Source organism: Pseudophryne corroboree, chromosome 9, assembly GCF_028390025.1.
Source record: "Pseudophryne corroboree isolate aPseCor3 chromosome 9, aPseCor3.hap2, whole genome shotgun sequence".
Classification (NCBI taxonomy): domain Eukaryota; kingdom Metazoa; phylum Chordata; class Amphibia; order Anura; family Myobatrachidae; genus Pseudophryne; species Pseudophryne corroboree.
Genome location: NC_086452.1, coordinates 211,004,727 through 211,017,182, shown reverse-complemented (window position 1 = coordinate 211,017,182; position 12,456 = coordinate 211,004,727). Strand labels below are relative to the sequence as shown.

The 12,456-nt window shown below is 42.2% G+C and overlaps 4 pseudogenes; 2 read left to right on the top strand and 2 right to left on the bottom strand.

Moving 5' to 3' along the window:
* Positions 1 to 572: 572 nt before the first annotated feature.
* On the bottom strand, positions 573 to 690 carry LOC134964571 (5S ribosomal RNA; annotated as a pseudogene).
* A 145-nt stretch (positions 691 to 835) lies between these two features.
* Positions 836 to 953, bottom strand: LOC134962804 (5S ribosomal RNA; annotated as a pseudogene).
* A 1,504-nt stretch (positions 954 to 2,457) lies between these two features.
* LOC134963985 (5S ribosomal RNA) lies at positions 2,458 to 2,575 on the top strand (annotated as a pseudogene).
* Positions 2,576 to 2,720: 145 nt separating this feature from the next.
* Positions 2,721 to 2,838, top strand: LOC134962342 (5S ribosomal RNA; annotated as a pseudogene).
* The last annotated feature ends 9,618 nt before the right edge of the window (positions 2,839 to 12,456 follow it).

Here is a 12,456-nt window from a genome sequence, read left to right as displayed (position 1 = left end):
GTATCGGACTTGTATGGCTTCTTCAGTTCAGCACTGCCAGCACATAGTCATCTGACTGGTATATATATATATATATATATATATATATATAGATATATATAGATATATATAGATATATAGAGAGAGAAAGACAAAAACCCTTGTTTGGGAGCACTCATTTGTAATGATAAGAATAGTATATATGATGAAAAAATATTAAGAAATAACCTTTATTTAATCCTTGGATAAAAAGAACTTTTGGACAAAAAAATTGGGACTCGTGTATGGTATTAGCTATTTATAAAATCATGTTTAACCTATTTAGCAAATGAGGTACAAGATAATTGAAATGGTGAAAATATCAGTGGGGTGGTGGGGGATACCAAATGGTTTCTTAGAATACAGGGTATCCAGAAAATCACTGTGCTTGCCTGAATTTGGGATATCAATGATGGGACAATATAGACAAATCTGAGTTTGGTCAAGGTAGATCTCAAGAGGAATGTGAAAAGGATGGAGCAAGGAATGTAATGGGGCTTCCCTTAGTGGAAGAGAAGGGGGGGGAGGGAGGCCTTGGGGCCTGGGGGTGCAGGGGCCCACTGCACCTGGTATTCTCAGGAGGTTTCCCGTCCTAGTACTGGCCAGGCCATGCCTGCTTAGCTTCTGAGATCAAAGAAGATCGGGCTTATTCAGGGTAGTATGGCAGTGGGCCATTATTGGAAGCAAGGAGAGGAAAAGACACCTCTATTTTCTGTACTTTAGTAAATCAATACCATGATGGTCTGAGATGGTTTTTCCAGATGAGAGAGTGTGTATGGGGGTTTATGGGATAAGGGCAGGTTTATCCTTTAAAAATGGCCCACTGCACCTGGTATTCTCAGGAGGTTCCCCTTCCTAATACTGACCAGGCCATACCTGCTTAGCTTCCGAGATCAGACAAGATCGGGCGTATTCAGGGTAGTATGGCCGTGGGCCGTTAATAAAGGGGAAGGAAAGGTACCACTCTCCTTACTGTACTTCACATAAATCAGGACCAAAAAATGGTATGAAATGGTTATTCCAGAAAAGAGTGTTTGACAGGAAGATATATGTTAGAAATAGTAAATTATGTTCTGCAAGTGCAGGGTTGTTTGCTAAATGGGAGAAGAACCCACAAGATAAATTAAGAGCTCACGGCTGGCTCACAAAAAAATATTTTGAACACAAAATGTACAATATTGCTTGCTTCAGAGAAACAGAAAACACAAAATGTGCAATATTGCTTGCTCCATAGAAACAGAAATGATAATTGAAAAGATACAGGTTTTTAGAGCTCAGGGCTGGCTCACAATAAATACATTAAACCTTATTACATCCTCTTGAGGACTGACATAACATTAGAAAATAATAGAAAATATTTTATACTCAATAACTGCTATTAATATTTTGCAATCAATTGCTACTATTAGTTAAGACCATAAGAATAGAAAAATACATTAATGTAAGGAGTAAGTAACATGTCTATGAATGATATCCATAAGGGCATTAGCGGGGAAGTAGTAAAATGTGAATTATAAACAATCTTATAAATACTACATTTGGTGCTCCTGTTGCTATACAATACTGCTGCAAGAGCAAGTTGTTCAGAGGGGGAGAGAATAATGATCAAGTCCTGGTGGTCTGTAGTATATTACCGCAGCCACAATGTGTGCGGCCAGTGTTAACCAGGAATCCCCCGGCGTTCACCAGTGAACGCCGGGGGATTCCTGGTTAACACTGGCCGCACACATTGTGGCTGCGGTAATATACTACAGACCACCAGGACTTGATCATTATTCTCTCCCCCTCTGAACAACTTGCTCTTGCAGCAGTATTGTATAGCAACAGGAGCACCAAATGTAGTATTTATAAGATTGTTTATAATTCACATTTTACTACTTCCCCGCTAATGCCCTTATGGATATCATTCATAGACATGTTACTTACTCCTTACATTAATGTATTTTTCTATTCTTATGGTCTTAACTAATAGTAGCAATTGATTGCAAAATATTAATAGCAGTTATTGAGTATAAAATATTTTCTATTATTCTCTAATGTTATGTCAGTCCTCAAGAGGATGTAATAAGGTTTAATGTATTTATTGTGAGCCAGCCCTGAGCTCTAAAAACCTGTATCTTTTCAATTATCATTTCTGTTTCTATGGAGCAAGCAATATTGCACATTTTGTGTTTTCTGTTTCTCTGAAGCAAGCAATATTGTACATTTTGTGTTCAAAATATTTTTTTGTGAGCCAGCCGTGAGCTCTTAATTTATCTTGTGGGTTCTTCTCCCATTTAGCAAACAACCCTGCACTTGCAGAACATAATTTACTATTTCTAACATATATCTTCATGTCAAACACTCTTTTCTGGAATAACCATTTCATACCGTTTTTTGGTCCTGATTTATGTGAAGTACAGTAAGGAGAGTGGTACCTTTCCTTCCCCTTTATTAACGGCCCACGGCCATACTACCCTGAATACGCCCGATCTTGTCCAATCTCGGAAGCTAAGCAGGTATGGCCTGGTCAGTATTAGGAAGGGGAACCTCCTGAGAATACCAGGTGCAGTGGGCCATTTTTAAAGGATAAACCTGCCCTTATCCCATAAACCCCCATACACACTCTCTCATCTGGAAAAACCATCTCAGACCATCATGGTATTGATTTACTAAAGTACAGAAAATAGAGGTGTCTTTTCCTCTCCTTGCTTCCAATAATGGCCCACTGCCATACTACCCTGAATACGCCCGATCTTCTTTGATCTCGGAAGCTAAGCAGGCATGGCCTGGCCAGTACTAGGACGGGAAACCTCCTGAGAATACCAGGTGCAGTGGGCCCCTGCACCCCCCAGGCCCCAAGCCCCCCCCCTTCTCTTCCACTAAGGGAAGCCCCATTACATTCCTTGCTCCATCCTTTTCACATTCCTCTTGAGATCTACCTTGACCAAACTCAGATTTGTCTATATTGTCCCATCATTGATATCCCAAATTCAGGCAAGCACAGTGATCTTCTGGATACCCTGTATTCTAAGAGACCATTTGGTATCCCCCACCACCCCACTGATATTTTCACCATTTCAATTATCTTGTACCTCATTTGCTAAAAAGGTTAAACAAGATTTTATAAATAGCTAATACCATACACGAGTCCCAATTTTTTTATCCAAAAGTTCTTTTTATCCAAGGATTAAATAAAGGTTATGTCTTAATATTTTTTCATCATATATACTATTCTTATCATTACAAATGAGTGCTCCCAAACAAGGGTTTTTTGTCTTTTTCTCTTGCCTTTTCCAATTGTAGTATAACCTACAAAATTCCTGGGAGCACCGCCAATCATTAGCAGTTTAAGATTTACTTGATAACTGTATGTATATTGGTATCTCATCTTTTACAATCATTTTGTACTTTTGTATTATTGTTCAACTAGTGCGGTTCCACACCTAACACTTTTTATATATATATATATATATATCAAACAGGTTGAACACGATGGGCAATTTGCCTCTATTCAACCTCAAATACTATGTTACTATATATATATATATATATGTATATATATATATATATATATATGGTAGATCACGTAGCCCGGCACTCCGCTGGCAGATTCTGTGCCCCCAGTAGATTAATTGAAATTAGAATTAACAAACGCTGCGGCACTCAGGGTCTTGTATAAGAACAATGTATTAATCAAAAATCACACCATAATACATCAACGTTTCGGGGTGTCCAGCCCCTTTGTCAAGATGTGAGAGTGAAAGAAAAAGAAAGTGTACTCTCCCATATAGAGGAGAAAGAGCCCGCCAAACCGCAGGTGAAAGTCCTCTCCGTCCCCGTTGCTGGGTGGCGCTGAGAGGTGATGAGAAGTGACATCAGCATTGCGCCTGTGTTAGCCCGTTGCCTAGCAACATCCGGGAAGCGCTGCGTGAGCAGAGGCAGGGGTGCTGTAAAGAAAGAGAAGTGTACACATGAGGACTACAGTGCAGAGCACGGATATAGCGACATTAGCCAAGAACATACCAATAAAGTACCCTATAGTAAAGAATACAGAAAAGTACCGAAGTGGACAGCAGCCCCTTAACCACCAAAGGCATATCGGTAAATGTTGGAGAGGCAGACCAGTATAGAACCAGAAGTGTGTGTGAACAGGGGGTAAAGGGAGCTGATGAAAACAGAGCAAGTTAACATAAATACATAACTACATAATATAGAGTATTGACTGTCGGACTGGAGATCTAAAGCTCAAGCCACCTGGTGAGCTGTCGACCCATACTGGCTCATGGCCATATGTCCCTCAAGTGAGGAGTGCAGACCTGTGTCGGCAATCGACCTTGGGACTATAGAGATCAGTCCTGTTATGTACTATCCAAAGATGCGGGGGAGGTGACCGAGATGGCCGGTTGCTCCGAAAAGAAGCCACTTGGATCTTCGAGCTCAACACAATTTATTCAGCAGGGCTTAATGAAAGAATCGTTTGGAGCATCATTAGATAGCACATAACAGGACTGATCTCTATAGTCCCAAGGTCGATTGAGCATTCTACTATATATATATATATATATATATATAAAAATAACCCTGTAGGGTAATATATTTTGCATGGAGAATCATACAACCATCTGCTTCTACCTGAATATGCTGAACGTGCTGCATATCTAGATTAGAGATATGCAGTTTGGTTTTCCAGAAATCTGAATCCACTTGAATTTTGTGAATCCAAACTGAACCAAAACCCGATCTAGATCTTCCAAGGAGATCTGATCCAAACCAAGTCCTGGTTCGGCCCTTCACGTGGTTTAGAAATTCAGATTTTAGAAGGGTACTAAGGATGATTTGGCCCCACTTTGGGCACAACACAATAGTACCTCACATGTGGTGAAATTCACCACTGTGATAGATGAAGTGAGTATCAACTATTTGGACGTCACTATCACATTGAAGAATAGGCAACTATCAACGTCCATTTTTGTTAAATCTACGGATAGAAACACATTTTTATGTCATCAAAGTTTCCACCCTTAGCTCTCAGGAAGGGCCTGCCGAACTCGCAGTTTATGCGAGTGCGCAGAATCACCTCGGATCCTGAGGAGACTATTATAGCCCTTGATGGCATGCTTCAAAAATTTGTCCAACGTGGTTACCCTTTAAGAGAACTACAGGCCTCCAAAACGAAGGTCCTTAACATCACACGTGACCAAATGCTCAGACCTGCAACTAAAGGCAATAAAATAGGAGACCCTAGACTGCCCTGGGTCACCAAACATACATGCCCTGCCATACACGGGGCAGCAATCTGGGAGATCTCATTATGAAACTAGATGTTACTAAGTTAACCAGAGAAAATTAATCTCACTTCCTCAGAGCTAAACAGGGGTGTTATAGATGCTTGGGGTGTGCGACCTGTAACACCTTAATGACAGGCCCTACCTTTAATCATCCTCACACAGGATGCAAAATTAAAATTTGACACAGATTGACATGCACTACAACACATGTAGTATACCTCCTCACTTATCCTTGTGGCCTTGCCTACATAGGCAAGACCATAAGACAATTTAGTGAGAGAATGGCCCTTCACCGCAGTGCTATCAAAAAAGCACAGGAGAAGGGCTTTAGTGACCAACCGTTTGCGAGGCATTTTCTGGATGCCAAACATGGAGTAGCCAGTGTTAGGGCTATCCTTATCGACCATGTCCCTAAGTCGTTAAGGGGAGGTAATAGGGATAGAATTTTACTTCAAAAGGAATCTATGTGGATCCACACCCTGGGGACTATTTCCCCTAAGGGATTGAATGAGAACTTAGGTCTCCAATGCTTTTTGTAATTACTTTATGTAATCGCCCTTGTTCATTTTTTGGATATCAATTGTTTTAGTAATTGATTATATATTCAGTGAGTGTACTACTGTTGTGCAGCATAGGCACCTTTGTTGATATAGATTCCAACTTTAATATTAATAAGTACAACTGTTAGATAATGCTATAGGCATCCGCTATGACTAACTCTCAGTTTATTAGTAATCATTATTACACACAATGTTAAAGTTTTAATTGCACTATTTAGGAGATGATATAGGATCTTTGCTTGATAACTCTTTGCATGCTTTACACACTGTTTTTAATTATGTGATCACACTTGTTTACAGCTGGTGCCCGGGATGCAAGTATGGTGTACCTGGGTTGCCATGGTACTACCCTGCGACGCGGCGCACCGTGTCGTCACTGCAGGGAGACGTGGAAGTGGATCAGGTCAGCGGGCGAGCGGGCGCACCGTGTAGAAGGTGAGTACGGTTAGGCTTGTTAGAATTTGATTCCCTGTGGTATTTATGTATGTTTGTCTTGTGCACACTTTTGTCTGGCCCTGAGGACGGAGAGTGGTCTCCGAAACATGTCGGCCTGTGGTTATTAAAATTACGTTTGCTTAATCGTCTGTTTCAAGTCTGCTGAGTGCCGCCTGTATATCTTTGTTGCTATATATATATATATATATATATATATATATAAATAAACCTGTAGGGTATCATATTTTGCATGGAGAATCATACAACCATCTGCTTCTACCTGAATATGCTGAACGTGCTGCATATCTGGATTAGAGATATGCAGTTTGGTTTTCCAGAAATCTGAATCCACTTGAATTTTGTGAATCCAAACTGAACCAAAACCCGATCTGGATCTTCCAAGGAGATCTGATCCAAACCAAGTCCTGGTTCGGCCCTTCACGTGGTTTAGAAATTCAGATTTTAAATCCAAATTTTGGGTTTTGGATTGCAAAAGCTACATGATCTTAGCCGTTTTTATTGATTTTTAATCAATGATTTTCAATTTTCTTAGTCAATCTTTAACTGAACAAAAAAAATAAATCTGAACCGAAGCACTTGAGGGTTGTTTTGCAAAAAACAAAACCAAAGCATATGATGAATTAGAACCAAACCAAAACAGGGGGGACTGTGCACATCTCTACTGTAGACAGTGGTCGAAGTGGAAATTTTGAAGTGGGGGTATGCAAAAGTCAAGGATGTAATTATGCTCCAGAAAAGGGGACGTGGTCACCCAAAAAGGGGACGTGGTCACCCAAAAGGGGGCGTGTCCCGTGTAGTAGAACCCCTTATACTATCTAGTACTGGTGCCCCTTTCACATTATAGCACACTGAATGAGCTGAAATTCACATTATAGCACACTGAATGAGCCGAAATTCACATTGTAGCACACTGAATGAGCCGAAATTCACCTTGTAGCACACGGTATGAGCCGAAATTCACATTGTAGCACACTGAATGAGCCGGAATTCACATTGTAGCACACTGAAAGAGACGAAATTCACATTGTAGCACACTGAATGAGCCCAAATTCACATTATAGCACACTGAATGAGCCGAAATTCACATTGTAACACACTGAATGAGCCAAAATTCACCTTGTAGCACACTGAATGAGCCGAAATTCACCTTGTAGCACACGGTATGAGCCGAAATTCACCTTGTAGCACACGGTATGAGCCGAAATTCACATTGTAGCACACTGAATGAGCCGGAATTCACATTGTAGGACACTGAATGAGCCCAAATTCACATTATAGCACACTGAATGAGCCGAAATTCACCTTGTAGCACACGGTATGAGCCGAAATTCACATTATAGCACACTGAATGAGCCAAAATTCACATTGTAGCACACTGAATGAGCCCAAATTCACATTGTAGCACACTGAATGAGCCAAAATTCACATTGTAACACACTGAATGAGCCGACATTCACCTTGTAGCACACTGAATGAGCCGAAATTCACCTTGTAGCACACGGTATGAGCCGAAATTCACCTTGTAGCACACTGAATGAGCCAGAATTCACATTGTAGCACACTGAATGAGCCCAAATTCACATTATAGCACACTGAATGAGCCAAAATTCACATTGTAGCACACGGTATGAGCCGAAATTCACCTTGTAGCACACGGTATGAGCCGAAAATCACATTATAGCACACTGAATGAGCCGAAATTCACATTGTAGCACACTGAATGAGCCGAAAATCACATTGTAGCACACTGAATGAGCCAAAATTCACATTGTAGCACACGGTATGAGCCGAAAATCACATTATAGCACACTGAATGAGCCAAAATTCACATTGTAGCATACGGTATGAGCCGAAATTCACCTTGTAGCACACTGAATAAGCCAAAATTCACCTTGTAACACACTGAATGAGCCAAAATTCACATTGTAGCACACTGAATGAGCCGGAATTCACATTATAGCACACGGTATGAGCGGAAATTCACCTTGTAGCACACTGAATGAGCCAAAATTCACATTGTAGCACACTGAATGAGCTGAAATTCACATTGTAGCACACTGAATGAGCCGAAATTGTGACAGCAGGGACAGCCAGAGTGACGACAGGGAGAGAGACAGTGACGACAGGGAGAGAGACAGTGACGACAGGGAGAGAGACAGTGACGACAGGGAGAGAGACAGGGATAGAGAGTGATGACAGGGAGAGAGAGACAGTGACGACAGGGAGAGTGACGACGGAGAAACAGTGATGACAGGGGGACAGACCGGGGGAGATAAAGGGGGAGAAAATGACGCCTGGGAGTGAGTGACGACAGGGAGAGAGTGATGACAGGGAGAGAGTGACGACAGTGATGACAGGGAGAGAGTGACGACAGTGACGACAGGGAGAGAATGACGACAGTGACGACAGGGATAGAGTGACGACAGTGACGATAGGAAGAGAGTGACGACAGGGAAAGTGATGACAGGGAGAGTGATGACAGGGAGAGAGAGAGTGACGTCAGGGAGAGAGTGACGACAGTGAGAGTGACGACAGTGAGAGTGACGACAGTGAGAGTGACGACAGTGACGTCAGTGACGACAGTGAGAGTAACGACAGTGACGACAGTGAGAGTGACGACAGTAATAATAGGGAGAGTGACGACAGTGACGACAGGGAGAGTGATGAGAGGGACAGACAGTGACGACAGAGAGAGACAGTGACGACAGAGAGAGAGGCAGGGGGAGAGACAGGGGGAGAGAGAGTGACGACAGGGAGGTGACGACAGGGAGAGAGTGACGACAGGGAGAGAGTGACGACAGAGAGAGTGACGACAGTGATGACAGGGAGAGTGACGACAGTGACGACAGGGAGAGTGACGACAGTGACAACAGGGAGAGTGACGAAAGGGAGAGTGACGACAGTGACGACAGGGAGAGTGATGACAGTGAAGACAGGGAGAGTGACGACAGTGACGACAGGGAGAGTGACGACAGTGACGACAGGGAGAGTGACGACAGTGACGACAGGGAGAGTGACGACAGTGACGACAGGGAGAGTGACGACAGGGAGAGACAGTGACGACAGGGAGGGTGACGACAGGGACAGTGACGACAGGGAGAGAGGTGACAGCAGGGGAACATTACCTTATTTGTTGCTGGCAGCAGTGAGCTGGCGTCGGGTCGGCTGGTGAGCGGGAGCGGCAGGTGGCTGGTGAGCGGGGCCGGCGGGCGGCTGGTGAGCGGGAGCGGCGGGCGGCTGGCAGTGGTGAGCGGCTGTGAGCTAATACAGTGCTCTACATAGCCGCCGGCCGCCGCGCAGGGATGGGGAGCACCATGTGCAGCAGGATGCCACTTCCCTCGCCTCCTGCTGCACTTTCTGGGCTAATTTCCGGGTCAGTGGAAGAAGTGGCTGTATACCATACTGCCGTATACCGCCCCACTTCGACCACTGACTGTAGATATTTCATTTTTTGCAAAATGTTGCAAAATTGTTTTGGTCATTTCATAAGAAGCTCTGGCAGTTTTTGGGGAAACAGGCTGATACTGCCACAAGTAAACATAATCCAGTCCCACACCTTTGTTGTGTGTGTCATATTTGAAGGATTCTTCCTTGTAAATATACCGCACTAAATAAAGGTGTCTCACATGCTGGAATGGTTTAGAACAGGCATGTCCAAACTGCGGCCCTCCAGCTGTTGAAAAACTACACATCCCAGCATGCCCTGACACTGCTTTAGCATTATCTGACAGCAAAACGGTATCAGGGCATGCTGGGATATGTAGTTTCACAACAGCTGGCGGGCCACAGTTTGGACATGCCTGGTTTAGAAGTATATGGAATGAATACATCAGCAACATGCTCCTGAAAATTCTTTGCGGTTGTTGGCTTCAGCATCTGAATAATTGCAGCACCATCATTCATACAATAGGTTTCAGATGGTGGGTATATGTGATTGGTAGAAACATTTTCCATACACTTAAGGCTATCACTTTTTTTGGACCCCATAAGTATATTTTCCCTATAACAAAGTGATGGAGAGATGTACAGATTTAAAAACAGCTCAACACAGAGGTTCTCAAACATAGTCCACAAGGCACCCCAATGGTCCAGGTTTTAGGTATATCCATGCCTCAGCACAGATGGTTAAATCAAATTGAATTAAGTGCTTATTAAGTCCCCTATGGCAAAGAATAGATAAACCTAAAACCTGAACCATTTGGGGTGCCTTGAGGACCTCATTTGAGAACCACTGGCCCAACATATTTTTTCAGAGTAGCTAAATGACGCTTCTGTTTTTTTTTTCTTCAAAGTGCATTGTCAGGAAACTACTGTAGGAGCTTGTTGCAGTGAATAGTATCATCAATGGATCTTATTCCTTGTACTGTATGAAGCACTCTGTAGTGAATTCTCATAAACTGCTCCTTACTAGTAACTTTCACTTGCCTCACTGCATCAACAGCCTGAGGATCAAGAAACTCTTTTGATGCCGTGGCTATGAGGTCCACACTCTCCTCCTCAAATAGATCAAATTCTATATCAATTCTTTTTTTTTGTAGAAGCATCATAGTTTGAATATCAGATGGATCTCGAATACCATAATATATGTGTATCTGACAGTTTTAATAACATTTTATTTGACTTCTACGACCTCAAAAACATATTATTTGATACCAATGTTAACGAAACAGGTAAGTAATAAAATTGTCAGTCTACACAGTATGAGCTATACAATAACTATAAGCAAACTGTACCCTGAGGCTGCAGGCCAGAACACACTCTGGAACACCGCTTCCTAAATTACATGACAGAACAGAATGAGCGGTCCACCAAGCGCTTTTCCTCAAATAAGATGTGTTAATCCTCTTAAACTCTGCTATTCTTGCTGGTTGCATAAGCGTTCCTCCCCAGAAACAAGAAAGAAACAACAAGGTATATGATTAATCCACCATATATCACGCCACACCAACAGAATAGAATCCATAATAGAACTCACCCAATGACGGTGAGTTGCATCCATTAAAGGTATCTTTAAAGCTTGAGACCGCAATCAGTCAAGAACCAATGTAGATCCCTTTTGGGTACTGACTCACCTGGGAACAGGTATAGATGTTCCTCAAAATGTTTCTTTAAACATCAGGTCAGGGCTCATCCACCAGCCAATCATCATGTAGATATACTTGATCAAACATCAACCACAGATAAAGTTTTTGCTATCAATAAGGTGATTTTATTCCAAAGTCCCAAAAAAGAGTAAAATGTTCCAATCAACAAGATTTATTGTAGGTAACGAAGACTAAAAAGTACTGTAATAGAGTGTCAAATCGTTTTAATAAGTGATAAGTGTGCAAATAAAACACAAGGTCGCATATAAAGTTAATTCAGAATGGACCCCTACAAATTAGTTGTGACTACTATAAATACTAAAAATACTTACTGGGACACCAGTGGGATTCTGTGCAACAGGATGCCGTGTCGGACATATGACCACTGGCATCATGTCCACCGAGATTTAGTATGTATTCCCAACTGGACATGCAACTGCATGCACCTCCAAATCTGTCCCAAAAAGAGTTCAAATGTTATTGCAGTTGCCAACTCTGTTAATGGTTTGGTACCCTACAACTTCTGTCAATGTATGGAAGAAGTGCTCTGATCATACAGTACGTCCAACAATGAGCTAGTTGCCAAAGAATTCAAGCACATAGTAGTTGCTCCAAGCTGGTAAATGTTCTCAAATGTGTAGATGCAGAACAAAGGTGTAAGCCTTCCCCAGAAAAAGAATAATAGGTAATCAGATATATTGAGAATGCCACCCATGATTGGACACTTATGGCAGGACAGTCATGGTTGCAAGCAGCGTACGATTTTTATAATGATTAGTTTGTCTTTCATGTGTCTACCTTCCACTGACTGTCCTCATTCCAAGTGAACCACAACACTAGTAGCGGTTCAGAAAGGCCTGTCTTAAATGGCTTTCACATACTTTAATACTGGTGGCTGAGAATGTTTCTGCTTTACAGTAACAACACACCTTGTCCCCACCTGCAGCTAAAGGATTATACGCTATTGTAATCTGGACAGGGCCATTTTTACTTTCAGTCTCATGTCATTGTATGGTATTTCATGCATTAGAACCCATTCACTAAGCCACAAACGTGTGGCGAAACTCA